Below are 19,945 nucleotides of genomic sequence, written 5' to 3' on the forward strand. Positions count from 1 at the left end.
ATGCTCACACATGGTGCTTCCCCTGGGTGGCCCTGGGTGGCACACTGTGCCCATCTCAGAAGTCATAACTAACAAATTCTTCTTTCAATAGTATTGCACCTGTGACATCACTTGGTCACATTCATAAATTAAAACCTTGCAGCTACAAACTTTAAAACAGCTTGTCAGGTAGAAAGATGCAGTAACAGCCCTGGCTGGTGTGGCTCAGTAGATTGACTGCCAGCCTGTGAACCAAAGGGTCACTGATTTGATTCCCAGTCAGGGCATATGCTTGAGTTGTTGGCCAGGTCCCCAGTAGGGGGCGCATGAGAGGCAACCACACATTGCTGTTTCTCCTGCTTTCATTCTCTTTCCCTTCCCCTCTGCTTAAAAATAATAATAAAAAAATCTTAAAAATTTATTTTTTTAAAAAAGAAAGAAAGATGAGGTAATAACAAAGGACAATTTCCAAAAGTGTCCTTTGGAAGCTCTGTTCTCTCAGGGACACCTGTCAGAGCTCACTCGCCACACCTGAGCCACATGGCCCTAACGAAGGAGGCAGGGAAGGCAAAAGGTTCTAAAGTAGGCACTTTACCATCCTTCAGCACATCAGGATTGTTTCAGGTAGGAAGAAGGAGCGAACATATATTGAGTGGCCTATTAGCCCTGTCTGCTGAATAGAGAAAGGGCTATTACTGAGGACATTTTAAAAAGATTGAGCCCTGGCTGCTATAGCTCAGTAGATTGAGCGCCGGCCTGTGAACCAAAGAATCGCAGGTTCGATTCCCAGTCAGGGCACAGGCCTGGGTTGTGGGCCAGGTGCCCAGTAGGGGGTACCTGAGAGGCAACCAACATGGATGTTTCTCTCCCCTTCTTTCTACCTCCTTTCCCCTCTGTCTAAAAATAAATTTAAAAAAAAAGATTGAGCTTTGTCACAATGTTGCTCTTTTTTATATCCACAATCAGATTTTCTACAGCATTCTGATCAATGCAACTTAAATCAAGGAATAATGTTTAAGTTTCTATAAATTAGACAAGCTATGATGTCCCATATGTGCTAAAAATTCAACCACTTTGCAGTACAGTCACACACTGATTAACAATGGGATACATTCTGAGTAACACATCGTTAGGCAACCTTGTCATTGTGCGAACACCAGAGGCACTTACGTGCACTTGGGTGGTACAGCCTACTGCACACCTGGACTGCACACAGCCTTTTGCTCCTGGGCTACAAGCCTGTGCAGCTGTTACTACATTGACCACTCTAGGTAACTGTGACCCTATGGTAAGTATTTGTGTATATAAATAAATTTAAACACAGAGAAGGTACTATAAAAATAGGGAATACAAGGTATAATAAAAGTGTACACCTGTATTACAGGGCGCTTACCATGAATGGGGCCTATAGGACTGGAAGTTGCCTGAGTGAGTCAGTGAGTGAGTGGTGGGAGACAGGAAGGCCTAGGGCATGACTGTCCACAATCGCACTCTATAAACACAGTCCCAGAGCCTCTGCAGGGGCAGGTGCAGAGCACTGAGGCTGCCAGCATGGCTCCGTGTGCAGGGCAGTGGCCTGGAGGGGCTGCAAGGATCATGGAGACACTGGCTGGGTGAGACACAGATCACAAGACAGTGCTCTGCAGGGAGGGAGGGAAAGGCGGCCTGAGGGCCAGGAGGAAAAGGAAATTCAGATGAAGAGATAAAGGGCCTAGGTCATGCCCATGTTGTTTCAGCTGCCGCTTGTTGGAGCAATGCTCAGATTAAGGAACTTTGTGTTATTCATAGAAAAAGAAGGTGGTTAATATAGAGCGAATGTAGAACTGAGGGCTCAATATGTTGACTTCAGAAATTTGTTTTTGGTTCTGTTGACTCTACCTGGCACAAAGCACTCTCTCTGGCATTGAACTGATAGATGAAATAAAACTAATCTATGCTTTAGGTTATTACAACCTAAAAATATTTCCCAAGTAGAGGGACAGGCTGGCTCCACACAACCAGAGACAGCCCTTACTCAAGTGGTAGTGGCACCTTAGCTTTGTCGAGGGCGGTCCCATGGACCCTGGGCAGGGTCTGAGGTCCTCCAGGAAGCATGCGCAGCGCTGTTCCTGGAGGACCCCTGGCAGGTCCGCAGGGGCCATCGCCCTCTGCACATCAGCTCCTCTGTGTGACACGGGTCCGTGGTGACTGACAGGGGCATCGCCTCTCAGGGGACTGGGGCCAAGAGGGACTCGGATGCCAAGCCCCACAGACACTGCTCCCGTCAGAGGGAAAGAAAAGAAGAAGACTTCCCGGTTCACATATTCTTCCACTTCTGACAGAAAATGCAGCTCCATTATAACCTTATGGGACCTTCATTGTATACATGGTCCAGCAACCATTAACCAAAATGTCACTAGGCCACAAATTATTGTATTTCAAAAAATCCCATATTGCTACAGTTGAGATAAAAATGAGTATTTGAACTAAAACCATTTTTATATTTCAACAAAGATGACTTTTTGTAATTTTGAATCTGATGAGCAAATAAGCAAAAAAAAAAAACTTTATGAAGACAAAAGAATTGAGCATGACTGTATATTTATATTAAGATTCACACAGTAACAATTACAAATAGTATTGAAAAATACCAACTTAAATATTCCTATTCCTCATTAATCTGTTCTTTCAGATCAAGCCATAAACCACCATTTTAAAGCTAAGAATTCAACTCAAAAGAAGATCTTACCTTATAGTACCTCAGCAGAAGTTCTGAATGTCATTTATTTGGCGTCCAATCAGAACACAGGTGCTAGAAGAAAATAAGAAAATGGGGTTAAAGTATAGCCAGGACCTGGAAAAGAGCAATCCAACAGGTTACACAAAGTGATTTGAGGTAATGTAGGAAAATCACAGAATTTTCTATTGAAGTGACCTCCTAGGTCACGGTACCCAACCGCCTCAGGGAGCCAGTGAGCGTCGTGGGTGGTCAGAGAGCTAAGGCAAAAGCAGCGCCCCTGCCGGCCTCCTACGAGGGGCTCTGATAGGTCCGCTCCTCACACCCACCAAAGCTCCCATCACACCGAAGGGACATGAAGCAAGAAGAGGAGGAGAAAACAAAAGACATTGCCTGCCCCGTAATGTTACATGTTGGAGACGGTGTTTCCGTGCTTAGCAAGTGAGTTCAGAGAGAGGTCCTGGGAACGATGCCTGAGCCATCCCAGTCACATGAGTGATGCTTGCACAGTGATCTAGTGACTGGTCCAATTCTCCTTCAGAAATACAACCAAGCCTTAAAGACAACCCACCACCATTTCAGACACTGACATTCATATTTTTAAAGTGCATGGAGCCTGGCATTTAGACCAGAAAGCATCTCTCAGGACGGCATCTCCTTCTGAAGATCAATGTAAAGAAAGGAAAGGAGACAGAAAGTGCCCAAGGGGAGAAGAAGGGATGTGTGTCCTTGTGCAGAATGTCCCTGAGCGCAGAGGCCGAGGCCAGAGGCAGTGCTGCGGGAGAGCCTGGGGGCGGAGCCTGAGGAGGTATCACGGCATGTTTAACGGAGAACCTCGCAGTCCCCAGAGTGTGAAGGTGAAGCCAGGCGACAAGGAGACAAGGGGCTGTGGGGTGACAAGAGAGTGCTCCAGGGGCGCATGTGGAGGGACCTTCTCAGCAAGGATGAGAGGACCTAAGTGCAGCGTCTGAGACAAAGGTCTGTAACAAGCTAAGTGCCTGGATAAATGTTTAATTAATAATTAAATAACAGACATTTGTATTTTGTGTTGTCATTTGTTAAACTATCAATCTTCAAAGGACTGGAAAAAATGACAAGAAAGAAAAGTCCTGGTTCCTCCACCAATCTGAGCAGCACTATCCCGCCGCACATGCGCCGCGTGGCTGCCTCCGCCTCCCGTGCTCCTCCTGCCGCAGCGGCAGTGCGGCCCCTCGCTTCGGGCCGCTCCCACTTCCAGCCCTGGCCCAGGCGAGGCCGTCAGCCCGCTCCCCTCCTGGGCGCCCCTGTCTGCGGAGCATGTCCTAGGAAAGAAGTGGCGGCAGCTGAGGCTGGGAGTGCAAGGTGCGCCGTCGCCACCCGGATCCAGGCAGTCCGACCCTCCCTGCCCGCTGCCTTGTCTCATTCCGATACCGGCATCCCCGCTGGAAGCTGGTCTGCACAAGGAGAGACAACTCAGCCGTGGGAACGCGCCATCCCTGCTGCAGGCGGCAATGGGCCACGGGTGCGGCCGGGGAGGGGCGGACAGAACCACTTCCGCTCCTCGGCTCCCTCTAACAAACAAAAGTGTTTTCTGCCCTGTGGGACACACCAGTGAGCCTAGCATTCATCTTTCATTCTGGATTCTTTCTAGAATCTAGTAATTCAGAGAGCGAGTGCTCAGTGAGTTCCACTGAGGCACACATCAGTCCTTTACAGTGACCTACTGTCTTACACATAGCAGTAGCTCAATGAGAATTTGTTATATGGAACTTATCATAAAAATTAACAATTATCCAGAATGCATTTGCCTGGCAGACTTAAGAATCCCAGCATGAATACATACTGAGATTCAGATGAGGTTGAATATGTAAATTTCTCAATAATATACAATTAAGTTGCACCATTAATGATAAAATAGAAACACTATCCAGCCATTAAAGTGCCTGCTAATAAAAATACTGTGTCCACTAAGGGAACTGGAGAAAAGTGAGTGAGACTGAACACCCTGCAGTGTTTCCATGTCTCTCTAGTGCCCGACTCAGGAAAGCCATCATTTTGAAAACCCGCCAGGGAACTGGCTTTCATCCCAGTTCACATTCTCTCTATTGCAAATGAATGGCCCCGGGCATTCATTTAGGGGTGAGCTTCAAGTCTCTGCATACACAGGACAGGCTCCTCCAAGCCCAGGGAATGGGGTTGAAAGGTCACATAATCACAATACAACTGAGAGTCCTGAGACTGTTGTCGTCATTATGCAACAAAGAGGAAAACAAAGCCAGGGACTAAGTGAAGCTGTCTTTATGGAAGGACAGAGGAGAGGCCTTGGGCCTGAGAAACGCAAGCTCGTGTTAATGTCTCTGAGGTAGCAGCCGCTCTCGGTCAGATTGTCTGCAGTCACGGAGGTGACACTGGGGGGAGCGTCCACGAGGGAGCCGTCTTAGACGTTTCCTATGACGGCCTGAACGCCCCCATTTCCTTAAAACATTTCCTAAAAATCACATTGGCCTACTTTCTAAGTACTTGGAGCACACATATCCCCTTCTCACTAGCAAGAGGCAGAACATGAGTGCCGATGATTTGCAGTCGAAGTGGATGGTAAGCGAATCTGTGGCCATCTGACTTGGCTGGCATTATACATGCTCACAGTCTTGAAGTAAATAAGCTCACTAACCAATTCTTGTGTTCAGCTGAAATAAGATCCTAGCATCTCAGGGAGGATCTGGAATAGTTCCGTTTTTAATTTCACATATACCTTTATTTTTAAAAATATTTAAAAAGATTTTATTTATTTATAGACAGGGGACGGGAGAGAGAAAGAGCAGGAGAGGAACATCCATGTGTGGTTGCCTCTCACACACCCCCCACTGGGGACCTGGCTGGCAACCCAGGCCTGTGCCCTGACTGGGAATCAAACCAGCAACCCTTGGGTTCATAGGCTGGCACTCAATCCATTGAGCCATACCAGCCAGGGCTATATATTTTTTTAACCTCCCATATCAGAAGACCAAAATATGTAAGTGATTTGGCAAATTTGAAATTAACAACCTGTTATTTCCTCTCCCCCAAGGACATGCTTATTGAATTTAGAGAGAGGGGAAGGGAGGGGAAGAGAGAGGGAGGAAACATTGATGTGAAAGAGAACCATTGATTGGTTGCCTCTTGTATGTGTGCTGACCTGGTACCGAACCCGCAACCTAGGTATGTGCCCCGACCAGGAGTTGAACCAGAGACCTTTACGTTTACAGGATGACACTCCAACCAAATCACTCAGGCCAGGGCTTGACAGCCTGTTTTATCAGAATAGGCTATAAATAGAACACATAGTTCTACAAGTATATATACTATGCATAGTTTGGTTTGTATTAAGTTCTCATTCAAAACTGCTTTAATTAAGTATCTGTGCCCATTCAGATGTCCTCCTGGGCTCTGCCTGATGCACCAGAGCCCGTCTCGTTTTCAGCTCTCCCATCAAGCGAGGCAGGGACAGAACCAATTAAAACACAGGGTGGTTCTTGTGAAGGAAGTTATGTGTTTCCTTGTTAATATTTCCGATTTGCACATGAGGCTCAGGATCTAATAATTGTCTCAAAGTTGCCCAGTAAGTAATTGGTAAAGTCGATATGTAAGTTAGGATCCTTTTTATTACAAATCCCACATAATAGGAACAACAAGGACAACAACAACATTTGCTAACTCCTCAGAATACACCAGGCAGTACTGCCAGCCCTTCACACACACCCAGTCACTCACTCATCACACCATTTCCACTGTGACTTGTGTCGTTCGCACGGATAACAGGGCTGCTGTCTCTGCAGGGGAACTCCAGCCCCACAGGGGTTAGTGAAGCAAATTTGATGCTGCTGTATCTTTTCCCATTTACCACTGTCCTCCTCTGTCCATCCGTTCATCCAAGTTACAAAATGCACACAAATTAACACATAAGAGTTCAGCGGGTCCCGCAATCCCTGCACCACTCCTGAGGAGCTGCATGAGCTGTCCGGCACCCTGTGAGCCTTGGTCAGAGCAGCGGCCCCCTTCTCCGTGGACCTGGGCCTGCGGAGATGGACGGGGCGCCTGGCTCCCTGCGAGCACGACAGTGTGGGAGGAAGCAGAGGTCATGGGAAGGGCATTCTAGGGCTGAAGGAAGTCACTCGCTCTGGGATTCGGTTGTCAAGGAGTCTTGCCACCATCCTTGACAGGAGTGTCTTAGGAGATGGCCCTGAGCCAGGCTGGTCGGTTGATGGGAACACAGCATCAGACGTCTTCCGGACGCCTCCGCCCTTGTGATCAGGGCGGTGGCGGGCACAGTGGTGTGGAGCCCACAGGCCGCAGCCCATTGCAGAGACATGGCAAGGCTTAGTGTTCTGGCGAGGGAACAAGCAACAGGGTGCAGAGCCCTCGGAGCAGGTGTGCGGGGCGGGGGCGTCTACCTCAAACAAGAGTGAGGAGCACCAACCGGGATGAACTAGAGACATGGCCTCCCAAGGGCCTGCCAGACCTCTCAGAGGCTACACAACCCCAGGAGCCACCGGCTGGAGGGGGCGAGTCTCCTCTTCACTGACAGGCGGCAGGGCTGAGCCTCGCAGGAGCCAGTTTCGGACTCTGACAGCCCCCTGACGTGAGGCCTGTGGAAGCGGGTCCAGAGAATCTTTTCCAGCCTCCTCACGCCAGGGGTTCCAGCAGAGGCGCTGCCCCGCACCCTGGCTCCGGCAGACAGCAGGGACACAGTGATGGGGGAGGAGCCTGCTCCCCGGCCCGCGGGGGGAGGGCTGCCTGTCACTCCAGTTTCAGAAAACTGACCTCACGCTGCTGAGATAAAAGGTGGAGCTCAATTCAACTGGACATACAAAGCAGAGCGAAAAGTACGGTCCGGACTTTGTCACTTCACTTTTCATTACACGTACACAGGTCAGTGACGGAAAGAAACTTCACCAACAATAATATCTGTTGGTTGTTTCTTCCCAAAATTAGGTAGCACGTTAGTGTCCTTCTACATTTTTTAATATATCAGAACAAATAAAAAGCACTTAACAAAAATGCACTTGTGTTTCTATGGTGCTGGTGGAATGATGGAGTTGAGGGTCTTTTGCATCTGAGGTTTAACCCATTCCTCAGCATTAAGCTATTTTAAAGCAAATTAAAAAAATAAAGACAATATTAGATATCCCTTTAAAAAATATATATATATGTTTTGCATACTGTATTAAGGATAAAGACATTTTAATAATTTATAAAATAATAAACGACCTTATAAAATCAAACTCTATAGATGATGCCCACTGGCTGAAGTAGGCAGTTAAATCTCAGTTCAATATATTACTTTTACTAGAAGATGCAATGAAAACTTAGAAAGCAGAAACTCAGCATAAAATCAATTATATACAACTTGAGCATACTACAGTATTCTACATTTGTTTTTCTCCCTGTACAGACTGAACAGTAACCCCTCAAATTCATCTGTTGGAGCCCTTGCCATCAGTTTGACTGAACTTGAACATGGGACATTTAAGGAGACAGATTAGGGATACACGAGATCACAGGGGTATGGGGCGCTAATCCAGTGGGGCCAGTGTCCTTGAAGAAGCTCTCGTTCACTTCCTCTCCCTCCCAAGCTCTCTCCTTGTGCACAATGAAAGGGCCACGTGAGGGCACAGTCAGAACGACTATCTGCAAACTGGGGACAGAGGCCTCCCCAGAAACCAACACTCTGGCACCTTGACCTTGGACCACCAGCCTCCAGAGCTGTGAGAGAGAAATTTCTGTTTAAGGCCCGCACCCTGAGGAAGTCTGTTCCGGCAGCAGACTACTCCACTCCCCACCTGATGTTCAGTTTTCTATGAGCAAACTCCTACCTGTGGTTTCCTCTATCTTTACCTGTAGTTTTGGCATTTTTTTGTTTAAAATCATAGAATGTTGAACCTGAAAACAATTAAAGTATAACAGCCCAAGCCCTACCATTTCTGAATTTTGTTTTTTGGTTATAAGTGGTAGATAAAAAAGGAAATGTGAACTTTAAGTAGAATATGTATGCTAATATAGTCCTATTTGCCAACATTTTTCAGAATAAGGATAAAAACAGACAAAGTTTCAATACCCTATTTCCTCTCATAGCTCAGTTAATTTGAAGGCAATTCACAGCCATGGGCATATGGTGGCCTATACTGAATCAAAGGGTGAAAGAGTCATTTACTGCATGTGATTCACTGTAACATACCTAAAACATGGGAGGCAGAACTGTTTAAAAGAGTTCATCTGTGTTAGTGGCAGACACAAGGTGGAAGGAAGAGGAGCCAGGAGTTTACACACGTGCACCTTCCCTTTTACGTGGAAAACGATTACTTCCCACATTTACGTCCCCATCGGATATGGAGCTAGGCATGTGTTGAGCTATGTTATGCCCTTAGTGATAAGCCGAGGGGCTAACTCGCTTGTAACCCTGAGGAGCCTGTGGAACAGAGTGGGGAGACGTGACACCAGCCCGGTTCTCCGGTTCACTTTTTGTTCTCAGGTCCTCACCTCCGTCAGCCCGCGTTCCAGCCAAGCTAAGAACTTAGGAAAAGAATTTGAAAATTGACCATTCACATATTACACATAATAAAATGCTTCTTTTACTTTTTTTTTTAAAGTAATATCATGTAATAAACCAAATTATTTAAAGGGAAAAAATTGAATGATTTTTGTGCTCCCCATTCTCACTCCCGTATTCAGTCCCCCCGAATGTTCAGTGTAACGTCTGTCATTCCACGGTCCGTCCCCTTCACGTGCACCCGCCACCCCGCACTGCGCTCCGACCGCTCCAGCACAATGCGGCTGTGCCTCTCGCTGAATCGCGCAGCACACGTTCTCCATCAGCCTGCTCTGCAGGAGCTGGTACGCTCCCCAAGCACGGATGTGCCATAACGTATTCAACCCTTTTACCATTTGTGAGATTAGGAATGTGTCCTTTTTTCTATTAGAAACAATCTAACAGCATTAATCCTGTGCGCATGTTCATTTCTGTAGTTACAGATGCCAAAAACGGTGACTTACGGGTCAGAGGGTCTTCACGGTTTATATTGTACTTTAGTCGATAATGACAGTTAGTTGTTGCAATTTCATTTCCCACTTTCCTCACCATGTTTGGATATCGCCTCTGTCTCTCTGTTGATTGGTTGTGAATCTGTCTGATCACTGGCAAGAAACAGCGCTGTCGGCAGCACCTCCCTGCAGTCTCAGGCCTCAGAGGCGCCCTCGGACCCAGTCAGCCGGGCACCGCCTTTGGCCGGCGTCCCAACACTGTGGCACAAGCAGGAGACAATCCTCGGAAAACATATTTTAGGAAAACAGTAGCAACTACTATTCAAAGGAAGAATTTGTAAAGGCTTATGTCGTAGTAAGTGAAAATGAGTAAATGTTCCATTCAATATGCTTCTCTACATGAAGAACATACTGACTTAAAAGTCACTGCTATTATTTTTCCCATAAGATTATAATTTAAAAAATGTCTAGCTCACCAAATGGTTTCTTGTGTTCTTTAAAAGGTCAAAAAAACAAACAAACAAACAAAAAAAAACTATAATAAAGGAAAAGGTCCTGTCTCTAGTTCCTGAATTTCATAAACAACATTGTATCTTTAAAAAGCCCCTCTTCAGCCAGAGATGGCTCTGTTCAGACACCCGGAAGTGTTTGTCACCTTTCCTTCAGATCACCTTGCAGCAGGTCCCACTCAGGTGCCTCATAATTAGACCTTAAATCTCAGTCTCTTGCTTTCTCTAAAATTAAGTCATAATAAGAATGTAAAACCCAGGGAGGAGTATTTCTTAATTTTGGTCCAGTCAGTGTTATAGCACCTGATCTGATTATAGTCTTTCCAGGAGTTCACGGATCTAATTTTGAAGGGGAAAAAATAGGTACCTGAAGTTTACATTTTTATAAACAGGATTATTTCAAGTGCTCCCACAGGAATCAGAGAAACATCAGAAAGGACCTCGGGCCATTTGCAGTCTGGGTCTGGGGTCTGTCCCTGCGGTGGCACAGTCCAGGCACTCAGCTACGCTGGGACCTGGTTTCAACGAGGAAGAGTCAGTAATAGTATCGGCTTAGTTTAAAATGCCCTAGGCAGTTACCTGCTTAAATAATCACAATAATGAAGGTAAACTTTGCTCCTCCCTAAGATTTGCTTGTTTGGAGAACAATGTTTTTCTTTCTTTTTCTTTTTCAGTATTCATAGGAAATTTGCAGTTTGGGTTTTCAGCAACAGCTGATTCTGGACTCTGGGCAGTCATTTCATTTGGCTCCTAAAGTTAAAATTGTCAACATTCCTCAGAGAAATATAAAACAATTACTTCTTGTGGAAAAGAGAAAGGAAATACTCCATCTAAATGACAATGTGGCTCTCTGTTGAATGATGGGACAGTGTGTAATTTTTTCCTAATGCTCTAGTTTTCCAAGGTTTTGTGTTTGTTTGTTTCTAATGGGCATATATGAAGTCTGCACGGAAAAGTCAGCCATTGTTAATATAATGAGAATGGTGTGCACAACATCAACATAACCCGTCAGTCAAGCAGAGTGGACTGGACTGAGCAGGTGTGAATGATGACTTCACTATGCTGGTCAGTGGGGGCAGTAGACACTGTTGGGTGAGCATGTGTACTGTGTGGCTGTCACATTCAAAATGAGCAAGTAGAGCAATGAATCTGCACTAATTTTTGCGTTAAGCCTGAATACTCTTCAAAGGAAACTACTCAGGTGATTCAGAAGGCGACAGCTACGGGCAACTGATGATTGGCAGCTTCATCGCAACAAGGTACCTGCTCATGCATCTTATCTCGTGCAGAGTTTTTTTGAAAAACATCAAATTACCCAGCTGACTCAGCCCTGCAGCAGCCAAGATTTGGCACCCTATGACTTCTGGCTTTTCCCATAACTAAAATCACCTTTGAAGGGAAGACATTTCAGACCATCGATGAGATGAGATTCAGGATAATATGATAGAACAGCTGATGACAACTGCGAGAACTGTGCGAGGTGCCAAGGTGCCTGCTTTAAGGGGGACTGAGGCGTCATTGGACTGTGTACAATGCTTCTTGTATCCTGTATCTTCTTCAATGAATGTCTCTATTTTTCATATTACATGGCTGGATACCTTCTGGACAGGCCTCATTTTACCCTTTGAAGAAAAAGTAAATCTCCTACAACATGAAGCCTGAGCTCCTCTCCAGGTCAGTCTGGCTCCTCCATGCTCGGTGCCCTGATGCTTTTTGAGCTGCTTCTGTTCCCACCCCTCACCCCCTGGGCTGCCAGCTTCCATGGCTGCCAAGCTCCTATAATTAAAGTTACCACTACTTATCCATTCATGTGTCTGCCTCTTTCACTGCACTGTAGGTAAGGACTGTGTGCCCATGTTGCTTCCCTGGTAGACAGACAGCTCAGACCAGAGCAAATGAAGCCATGCCTGGAAAACTCTGAACAGCAGGTACTTCTCAGAATGCACCGCAGCCAAGCCAGAATACTGAGGAGACAGTTGATTAAACAAATAAACAAGGCCAGAGTGGCTCAGTTGGTTGGAGAGACGTCTGATACACCATGGTTGCAGGTTCAATCCCCAGTCAGGGCATATATAAGAATCATCCAATGAATGTATTAGTAAATGGAACAACAAATTGATGTCTCTCTCTCTCTCCTTGCCTCTCTCTAAAATCAACCGAAAAACCAGTGACGAACTATCAACACTAACAACAAGAGAAACTCAACAACTGCAGGGAGAGGCTGAGAAGATTTACAAATGCTCCTATGAGACACAAAATAAACAGAATACTTAGGGACACTATCAAGAAGCAATAATCACTGCTGTGCAGATTCTGTCCATGTTGTTTCTGTGTGTGTGTGAACAGAGCAATGGAAATTAACACTAGAAGTCTCTGTTATTCCCATGCACTGCATGTAATTATGCTTATAAAAACATAAATATTTTCAAGCCACATTGCAGAGTCAAATTTTTTGACACAACACTGTATCATTTTTGTAAAAACTAACTCTGGCTATCATTGTTGTAGAGAGCTACTGTCTGGATTCTGGCAAGTTACCAGAATGACTGTTTCACGTGGGTAAAATCACCCATCAGAAGATTCCTCATAGGTGTTCACAGCATTTTCTAGACTGTATCTGATGTTTCAGGAGCTCCACGATATTCAGAAGAGGCTTACTGCTCACGTACATTTGAAAAGCACCCTGTTCAATGCTCTGTCCCCACTGCCTTGACAACAGGATCACTCAGAAATGAAAACCGAGAGGTGTGCTGAGAGCTTCCCGATGGCAGACCGATGCTGATGCCCGGCGCCCGGCCCCGTGTGGCCAGATGAGGTTTCCTGAGGGGTCCAGTGCAAATGCTGCATTGCACAAACAGCACAGGACTCTCCATCGGTCAGAAAGACACATCTGCCCTTAAGAGTCTAGCCTGGCTCGCAAATGAATCTGACCTTGGGTCTAGAAAAGTATTTCCCCCAAATTCATGGACTCTGCAACATCATGAAAAAGAAACTTAACTTTCTGAAAATGGAATAATGCAGGCTTGTTGCACACAACAAAAACTGATTTGGGGTAGAAAAAAACATTCAGTAACAGTATTTAGAAGTACACATTTTCACGTACCACATTTGAAATGCAACCACAACATCCTTGGACACACTCTTAAGAAATCTAATGAGCTTCTGAAACTATATTGAGCTAAAAAGTTCAACCACAAATATTTTTGGAAAGGTCAATTTTGCTGTGATGAATTATAACTGGCAATTCCTCTCCCATAGCCATTCTCAGGAAATATAATAATGTTGGTGATGTAAACAACAAATTTAATTGGTTTCCCTGGAGATTTTCTTGTTAAATACCTTTCAGGAAAGGCTCCAATGTCTTGAGTTAGTTCAGCTACTTCTTGCTTGAAGCAGCCCCTTTGGCTGGTGAAGGGTTAACTCACTGCTCAGTAACTGCCTGCCTAGAGCCAGGCCCAGAGCCCCTGAGCGCAGACACAGGGAAAGGAGCCCTTTAGATGAGTGGATCAAAGCACAGAGGTACACGGTAGAATACTACGCAGCGGGAAAAGGAAGGAGCACCTGCCTTTTGCAACGGCATGGATGGATCTGAAGGCTAGTATGCTACATGAAACAAGTCAGTTGGTGAAAGACAAATACTATATGATCTCACTTATAAGAGGAATCTAATGAACAAAATAAACTCATCAGCAAAATAGAACTACAAACATAGAATCATGGAACAGACTGACAGCTATACGAGGGGAGGGAGAGGGGGACTGATTTAAAGAAGATGAAGAGATCATTCTAAGAACATACATGAAGGACCCATGGACAGGGACAACAGTTGGGGACTGATTATGGAAGTGGGGGTTGAGCTGGGCAGAGGGGGGTGGTGAAGGGGGAAAATGTGGGACAACTCTAAGAGCATAAACAATAAACATCAAAAATGAAAAAAATAAAAACAAAATGAAGAGCTATCTCCCCCTACCCCCCCAAAAGAAAGAAACTCAATGAAAACTTACATCTACAGAGGGCAGTTACATGGCACAATGCCCTCTATATTGTTAGGTTAAAAAAAAAAAAGAGAGAGAGAAAATCTCGACATAAAGTCTTGGACAACATGTCCACAATCTTGTAAGCGTAAAATACACACTAAATATAAAATCTTTAGAAAGACACAGAAAACATAGGTTTATCTGAATGAATTTGCTGATTGAGCAGGTCAAAAAGAGTCAGTTACCACTGATTTTATGTAGTTTGACTTTCAAATCAAAATGTTAATAGTGGCTATAACTTGAAAGTTGAATAATTATTTTTTATTTTTATTTTTGTGTGCCCTCACTTATTTTCAAAACTATTCCTAATGAGCATCCTTGGTTTTAAAATAACATATTTCATAACTTTTTAAAAGAGGCTACGTGGAGGCAAAAGCATGCAGATGAAGAGGCCAGGTGTTTGTTGGAGGAAGGCTAAGGAACGAGAGGGGAGGGGAGCTACGATTTGGTGTCACTTCCAAAAGCTGGGTGCAAAGTCCAACATCTCACTAGGGAACTGAGCTGTGAGGAAGGACCCGGGCAGACCCGTGTCCCGGGGGAGGACCACTTACCACCGCACTGGTCCCTTCACTGTGAGCGCCCGCAGGGCAGCCCCTGCTCAGGGCGGAGGCGCGGAGCCGCGGGAACAGCGGTCTGCCTCGCTCAGGGCTGTGCGGCCCCTCCCTGCGCCCCAGCGCCGGGGCTGTGGAGGCGTCCCCCGCTGCGGGGGGCCCACTCCCATCCACACGCTGCTCCTGCTGACGGATGACAGCGGGAAGGGACCTGTATCTTCCCTTCCAAAGGTCTATTTGCATTTTACAAAAATGGCTTCCTTCTGGGGACACCCATTTTATTGAGATCGCTTCCCCCCAAACTGTGGGCAAAGCAGGAGAAGAGGAGAGCAGTTAGATTCTAATAAAACTTGACTTGTCATTTAAAAAATGAGAATTATTCACTAAGAAGTAATCAACAAAATAATTAATAATTCTGGAAAAAACACAGTAATTGTTTTCCAGCTCATGGAGACTAGAAAGAAGCCAATACTTTTCAAGCAAATAGAAGAGTACTTTCATTTGACTATAATACAACCTTTGTACTCCAGTTAGCTTTTTAAAATTCTAGTAATCCCACATATCTTTGAAAGACATTTGATACTTCAAAAAAGATTCTGTAATTTTTGGCAATTAGACACTCATTTAGGGATCCCAAAATACTACAAATGTAAGCACTTCTGGAATCTATGAAACCACACCTACTTTTCCACGCGCTGAGTCACACTTCTTCCCCTCCCTCACACAAGACACCCGCTACACCGGGCAGACGACTGCATCAGAGGAGGCGCCGCTGGGGGGGGGCCGCCCAGGAGGCAGCACAAGTCCCTGGGCACCGGAGGGGAGGGCAACGGAGGAACTTCAGTCCGGGTCTATTTCTCCTGAAGCTCAGTATAAGCTTATTCCTGTGAATAAGCATGAAAATTATAAAAATTATTTCCATATCTTCCTAGGGTGGTCAGACAACCATTATTCTATATATAATGTGAAGGATCTTTAAACTCAGATTTTTATGTAAAATTTCATAGTATATGTATTTTTTGGTTGTTCATCCAAGTAATATTATTCAATTGATACTTTGATTTGTTTAGCTGTAGGAGATCAGCAGGGTTGCAAATACTTTTCACATCAGCAACCACACCGCATTCCTACCTCTGCATTTATTCAGAGGTCAGACTCCCGATGGGTTCACTGTTGAGAAGTATCACTAATCAGGCTGAGGCCCACACCTTGGTCATTAGGAAAGCACAGGCCAGACAGATGGATGTCTAAACTTCCTATTCTTTCCCTTTTCTCGTAAACATGATGCTGTTTTCTCAATTGCTGCCGTCATGACCTGACGTTTCTGATGCATGATTACCATCACTAACATGCGTCTAGGCGCACGTGTGCCTGTGTGCATGGCAGACAGAGTGACGAGCATGAGAAACACACTCAAGCTGAACAAGATGGCCAGAGGGAGAGGGACAGACACACCTGCACACACACGATGACAGGCATCGTTCTCTGCCTGGGGCCACTCTGTTCCTGCCCACATCACCTGTTCTGAGGCCTGACCTCCTCAGGCTTCCGCTTTTTGGGGGAGAGGGGTGACCATGGATCACAGTATATTCTGGGGTACTTGGGATTGGAAGACCTTTAAAATATATATGTGATCCTCATTTTTCTGTAACTACCAACCCTATAAATATGCATAAACATGTACAGTGTCTTAATTCTGTTCTTGAAAATCACAGCAATTTGTTGTTCTGAAATTGTTGTTCTACTCTGAGTCATCAGTGGCTCCTCACACTTAGTTTATAATGTGGCAGAAGGGCTGCACATTTGGCCTGTGCACAGTCAGTGCAGTCTGAACCTGGCTTAGCCGAACCTGGCGCCTCATAAGATGCCACATGGGTCCTTGCTGTCAGCTTAGGTCATCCCAGGAGTGTTGGGAGAGCCTCAAAAAAGGTGCTAAGAGGACCCCAAGTCCCATCAACCTGTTCTGTAGTATATATTTTTAGGTATGAGTCTCCTAATCTTCTGTTTATGTCTGAAAAAGAAAAATAGCTGACACCTACAGCACTTGAACAAATTCCGTGTGGCTTTCATGCACCACCTCAGGCCATTCTCATGGCGGGCAGTCGTACTGTCAGCCCTGCACTCGAGCACAAACCCAGATCCAGAAAGGCTCGACGGTGTCCTGAGGACAACGCAGGCAGCAGGTGGCAGAGTGTGACCCTGGACATCACGCCAGAACTGGGGCTGGACCACCGCACTACCCTAACTGCTGCTTAGGAATCAGCCCCCAGGCCTTGGTGTGAGACAATGTCCACATTCCGTTAGGTGAACCCTGCAGCGAATGGAGAAGAAATGATGGAAAAGGGAGAAAAACTGGAACTAAAACTGCTCCTGAGAAAGCTGAGCGATATGTGGTCCAAACTGTCATTTCTGGGTGTGGAATGCAGAGTGAGGCGGGCAGGCTGTGCGGGGCAGGCCCGTTCCTGTTTACCTGCGGGGTCGGTCACTTCTTCTTCCCTGTCTGGAGAAGAGGCATGCAATTTACAGGATGGAGGAGGAAATATGTTCTAACTTAAAGAAAAGGTTTAAATCTTGAATGAGACCCTGCACAACTCAGAAAGTGTTGATATCCTTGACTTACCGGACACAAAACACACACCACAGCTACACATCAATTGACAAAAGTGCCAAATAAAAATTAAGCAAAGGCTGCTAAATGATATGTAGAATTACGTCTTGGGTACTAATTAAAAGTTATAAATCTGGTACATGTCTTCCAAGAGTCTCTCTTCTAAGAATGTCAGAGCAGCAGAAATTGTGATTGTCCCTTTGATTGATAAAATACTAAGATTTATGATAAAATGATATTTCTACCTCTCAACTCCTTTAAGCAGAAAGAGAAATTTTATTCCTAGGTCCATGGGAAGCCAAAAGCCAAAGAGAACAGAATTATAAAGCAACAAAACACCCTCACTCTGTGACCCAGTGGTTGTTATCTTATGAGTCAGTCTACGTCAAGAGTTCCCAAACTCCAGGCCACAGCCCAGCACTGGTCCAGGCCTGTTAACGGGCTGCGCAGCAGGAGGCGTGCTTGAACGCACTGCGCTTGGATCATCCCACAGGCAACCCCCCGACCCTGGGTCGTGGAAAAACTCTCTTGTGTGAAACTGGTCCCTGGTGCCAGAAAGTTTGGGGACTTCTGGTCTATGTATACAAATTAATTTATATAAATTAGAATTTTATAAATTGTCCTTAAGAATTCTTAAAATCTATAAAAATTTTGTCTTCATTTTTCATCAACATCTAAACTTCTTAAATATAAAAACTGACAATAAGTTTAGGCAGATTTGTCTAAATTTGCCATGTATGTTATAAAAATTTGTCTACAGACAGAAATTGTTATCAGGGAGACCCGAGTCAGGGGGCTCCATGACTCCTCTCAGGTCTTGCCTTGCTCACAAGAGATAAATTCAAGCGAGAGACACCACACATGTATAGTGGAAATGAAACAACACGTGTATTTATGAAACACACACAAGCACAAAGCTGCAAGTGAGCACCTGGCTAGTCTGAGTGCCCCATGTATGGAGGAAAGAAAGCTGTTAGTTCACTAGTAAATTTGTTCCCTGCACTTGAGCACCTGGCTGCACCTGGGCACTCAGCTACCCTGAGTGCCCCGACTGCTGGGGCTCAGGGGTTAATATATGTTAGGCAGTTTCCAGATTCCCCCTTACCCTCTCCCTTCCAGATGCTGGGGCAGTTACAAAGGCTTTCTTTCCCAGCTAGTAAAGATGGTACACACAGACTTTCAAGGGTCCCCCCCATCCTGCGCTATTATAGTTTCGTGGGGAATCTTTAGAATGCCTCATAATCTTATTAAACTGGCTCAGAGCTGCTGGGTCAATGGGTGAGACACATCTCCCTTTTGTTTTGGGGGATTTTTTCCTGAATTTTTTTTACATTATTTTTTATTGTTCAAATACATTTGTCTCCAATTTCCCGCCACCACTATCCCCTGCCCCACCCACCCCCACCTCCCACCCTCAAACCTTCCCCACTTTATCTTTGTCCATGGGCCCTTTATATATGTTCCTTGACCCTTCCCCTTCTTTTCCCCGTCACCCCCCCTCCCTTCTCCCCTGTGGTTACTGTCTGTTTTTTCTTTCAATGTTGCTGGTTATATTTTGCTTGCTGGTTTGTCTTGTTGACTAGATTCTACTTATAGGTGAGACCATATGGTATTTGTCTTTTATCCCCCAGCTTATTTCACTGAGCATAATGCTCTCCAGTTCCATCCATGCTGTCGAAAAGGGTGGTAGCTCTTTCTATGCAGCAGAAAGAGCAAGCTACTTCCCTTTGTTTCTAGCCTTCCGTTTTAATTTTTTTTATTAGATTGTAATGGCAGGGGCCCTGCTTTATTTCCCCACCAGTAGCTAATTCCTAGTTGCTACCTAACAAAATGACCAAACTTCAATTTCTTTCTTAGATTCAAAAAATGTCACAAACTCTAGATTAAGTCATTTAATTGATTGTCTGCTTATACAATATATATGAGGTCTGTCCAGAAGGTATCCAGTGACATACTATGAAAAATAGAGACATTCATTGAAGAAGATACAAGATACAACAAACATCATACACAGAACAATGACACCTCAGTCCCCTTCAAAGTAGGCACTTGGGACCTCACACAGTTCTCCCAATCACCATCAGCGGCCCCACTGTTTTTTCCCTGAATCTCATTGACAGTCTGAAATCTCTTCCCTTTCCAAGGTCATTTTAGTCTGAGGAAAAGCCAGACGTCACAGGGTGCCTACTCTGAGCTGCAGGGGGAGCAGAGTCACCTGGGTGATTTGATGTTTGGCCAAAAAACTCTGCACAAGATGTAATGCATGAGCAGGTGTGTTGTCGTGATGAGATGCCAGTCACCAGTTGCCCAAAACTGTGGTCTTCTGAACCATCCAAATCGTTTCCATGGAGGAATGTTCAAACTTAACACAAAATTTGATGCAGATTAATTGTTCTACTCATTCAGTCATTTTGAATATGACAGCCACACAGTACACATGCTCACTCAGTGGCATCTACCACCCCCACTGACTAGTACAGTGAAGTTGTCATTGTTCATGCATGCTCATTCCAGTCCCCTCTCCTTGGCTGCCAGGTTGCATTGATGTC

General features: G+C 45.2%; 1 protein-coding gene across 1 annotated transcript in view; it reads right to left on the bottom strand.

Annotated features, from left to right (window-relative positions):
• Nucleotides 1-19,945, bottom strand: part of CHRM3 (cholinergic receptor muscarinic 3) — a 327,469-nt gene that overhangs the window by 256,098 nt on the left and 51,426 nt on the right. Inside the window, exon 2 of the mRNA XM_054584660.1 lies at nucleotides 2,708-2,770. The gene's annotated coding sequence lies outside the window, so the exon portion shown is untranslated. The remainder of the gene's footprint in view (nucleotides 1-2,707; nucleotides 2,771-19,945) is intronic.

Source organism: Pteronotus mesoamericanus, unplaced genomic scaffold, assembly GCF_021234165.1.
Source record: "Pteronotus mesoamericanus isolate MK-2021 breed Mesoamerican mustached bat unplaced genomic scaffold, CSHL_Meso_final contig_120, whole genome shotgun sequence".
NCBI lineage: Eukaryota > Metazoa > Chordata > Mammalia > Chiroptera > Mormoopidae > Pteronotus > Pteronotus mesoamericanus.